The sequence below is a fragment of the Eptatretus burgeri genome, unplaced genomic scaffold, assembly GCF_056783735.1.
Source record: "Eptatretus burgeri isolate ZD-2024b unplaced genomic scaffold, Ebu_testis_v1 Ebu_testis_scaffold_348, whole genome shotgun sequence".
Lineage (NCBI taxonomy): Eukaryota > Metazoa > Chordata > Myxini > Myxiniformes > Myxinidae > Eptatretus > Eptatretus burgeri.
Window position 1 is genome coordinate 33,616 of NW_028222297.1, and position 3,369 is coordinate 36,984.

At 44.3% G+C, this 3,369-nt stretch overlaps 1 long non-coding RNA gene across 1 annotated transcript; it reads left to right on the forward strand.

Annotated features, from left to right (window-relative positions):
* Nucleotides 1-915: 915 nt before the first annotated feature.
* LOC147007287 (uncharacterized) lies at nt 916-2,583 on the forward strand. Its single transcript, XR_015054290.1, has 2 exons — nt 916-1,211; nt 1,949-2,583. It is a non-coding gene; the product is annotated as an uncharacterized LOC147007287 (long non-coding RNA).
* The last annotated feature ends 786 nt before the right edge of the window (nt 2,584-3,369 follow it).

Genomic DNA, 3,369 nt, shown 5'->3' on the forward strand with positions numbered 1-3,369 from the left:
AAAACCTCCGAGTAAACTTTCCCGACATCATTTGCTCCGAGGTGTACCACAACCAACTTCTTCCTGCCGTGACCCGATACAATATCGTTTACCCTTCCTTCAATGTCCCGAACTCCCGCTCCTTCAAAACTACACAGAATTCTGTCTCTGATCCTTCCTGCAGAATGAAGAATCTACATATTTAATTGTCTCATCACCCACAAAAACTGTCTCCCATACCTCGTTTCGACCAATTTCTATTGCTGAATATACACCACTGCCTGCACCCGCTGTACCACCACTGCTTGCACCCAGTGCACCTCCACCACTGCCTGCCCTTGCTGCATCATCACCACTGCCTGCACACACTGCGCCTCCACCTCTTCCTGCCCTCGCTGCACCGTCACCACTGACTGCACACACTGCACCGTCACCACTTCCAAAATCCTCACTAACTTTACTCCACAACCGTCACTAACTATTATCTATTTGGCTGAAGATGATAATAGGGTGGCTGGCTTAAGGCCTTAGGGTCTCGAGTTCTAGCCCCTGTCGGTGCGTTGAATTAACACCAGGCGGGTTGACAGTCTGCCATCCTTCTGAGGTTTGTAAAACGAGTACCAGCATGCAGGTAACGGGGGCACTGCATTAGCGGCACAGCCACGCCCCCAGAAAATTATGCAGCCAAGCAGGCACGGGCTGCATCCGAATAAATAAATTTATTTATCTTTGCGACTCCATGACTGTTGGGAAGAATATTATTACGAATAAGATTATGACTATGACGTCATATTATGACTGAGGAAGATTATTATGACTGCGTGACGACGATGAAGAAGAGTATTCATCACAAAGGCACATTTGGTTCACCTGAGAACAGGTAATTGAATCACTCAACAATCAACGAACAGTTTATTCAAAATGAGACACACGAGGTTGCTAAGCAACCATATCCCGGGAGTTTGAGAGTCGCTTCACGAGATTCTGGGTGTTAGTCACGGACTTGTTATAATAACCTCGACCAGCAACGGCCTCTCGACTCAAGTCGCCATGTTGCGTTGCCAATCCGAATTCACGGATTGAATATATTAATCTGTGCCGAATTTCTCGCTGGAAACAACATTTTTGTCCAGTTTAATAAGAAGAACAGGATTTTCATTTCACGAACAACAGTCTCCGCCGCCCATTATCACTACCAGGCGAATATGAGCTCTGCAGCACGAATCGATGAGGTGAGTGAGGACGAGGTGTCACAATTCTCATGAATGATTATCATATCATATGTCACGTGATCTGATGATAATTATCAGTGTAATGTGTTGATGATAATGTAATGTGTAGAGCTAACCCCCTATGGCCTATAATATTTGTATTATTATCGGCCATAAGGCGGGAAATTTCAGCTCCCCCTATAATAATAGGCCTTATGGCCGATAATTAATAATATATTGTCCAATCATCAAAACATGGAACAGACATCGGACAACCTTAATAAATATGATCTATAATCTCCACACTCACCCATGGCCCCCTATTAATATGTGTATATTATCGAGGGGAGCTTTCTGTAGTCGGTCGAAGCATATTGAACCAGTTCCAGACTCATTAATGTTTTCATGATTGATCAATATATTACAGGCCATAGTGGGGAGGTTAAAGGTATCCCCTATGTGAGGAGCTTAAAGCTTCCCTGTATGGCCTGTAATATGTTGATTAATCATGAAAACATTGAACAGACATCGGACAACCTTAATAAACATTATCTATAATCTACACACCAATGAGACTGGTTTAATATACATTGACCGACAGAAGATGACGATCAACTATTATAATCACAGGAGGTTGAAACATAAGAAATGTCCAAACCAAGGAGAAACACTTCAATGTAAATGGTTAGTAAACTATTGATGTACAAATAGGATCAGTTCGCTGAATTTTTTCCTGATGGGTTTATCTTTCAATCCAGTGTTGATGGTTCGAACAACATGGTGGACACGAACCTTTGTGTGACACTCACAGATGTGCTGTGTGAGAGAAGGAATTGAATTCCAGACGCCTGGAAAACTCATTTCCGACGTATTCCTGGATAATATGGTTTTTTTTTACATTTTCTTTTGAATTATCGACTGTACTTTGGCATCATTGAGATTGTTAAACTGGCGTTTCGCGTTTAAATTGTAAATTCTTAAAATAATACTCTAAAAATAGATTGATGATTGGAAGAGAACCCCCCCCCATCAACAATCACATTCTCACCGATGAAAGGTCACGTGGACCTCTTCCCACACCTATTATTACATCCGAACACCACGCACTGTGGCATTTTTACATTTACCGGTTCAAAATAGTTACAACTCTTTTTGCATCTTCAGGTTTTTTGAATTGCGCGCGACCAGCGAGTGGCAACGTAACATGGCCGCGGAACCATTTCCGGTGACTTCAGTTCTCACTGCTGCGAGTCGATGGCATTGATGGTCCAGGTTATTATAAGAAGTCCGTGGAAGAGAGTCGTTCGTTGTCGTCCTGGTTGTTTAACGAAACAAACAAAATCCACTTCGTTCAATAGTTCTGGTAATGGTGAACTAAATTAATTATTAAATATTGACGTGGTGAGTGTCTCGTGGATGGAGATGTGGAAATACTCGTCAGGAAAGGATCATCAGGTTGGGACATGTCGTGATGACGATCTCTCGTTTACTCTGACCTTGCAGTATCCCCCGTGTGGTGAATTGAAGGATGTGACGCGCGATCACATGTCGCGCGGCTCGTGCACGGGATAGATAAAGCCAAGATTCCGCGCGGTCGGGGGGATTGTCCCTGGGGCATTGTCATTTACGGTGGCGGTCCACTTGGTGCTCGTTGAATGGTGAGAATTGAGAGTATACCGGACTCCGTGCTTATGCTGATTTATTTTGCGGTGATCAACTGCACGTGTATACATTGCTACATATGTACTCCTAGCTGCACCTGTATCCCCTGATGTGCCCGTAGAAGCGGCTTCAATCAAGTGGAATAAAGCCTACACTCTGAAGGTTTTTCTCTTGCTTTCATTACAATTTATTCCACTTGATTCCCTCGGCTCTCTCAACCAACGATGGACAAGATCTACAAACCGGAGAGGTTCGACGCAGACCCAAACGCGACTGACTCGAAAATGAAATGGTCGCATTGGTTCCGTTCCTTCTCACACTATCTGACCATCATCGAAGAGGGAGCCGACAAATTGGCCGCCCTTGTGAATCATGTCTCGCCCAGTGTATTCAGGCTCTTCTCGGAGTGTGACACCTACGATGCAGCGATCGACGTGCTGCAGGCGCTCTACGTGAAGCGCAAGAACGAGGTGTACATACGACATCTTCTCAACACACGCAAGCAAGCAGCCGTGGA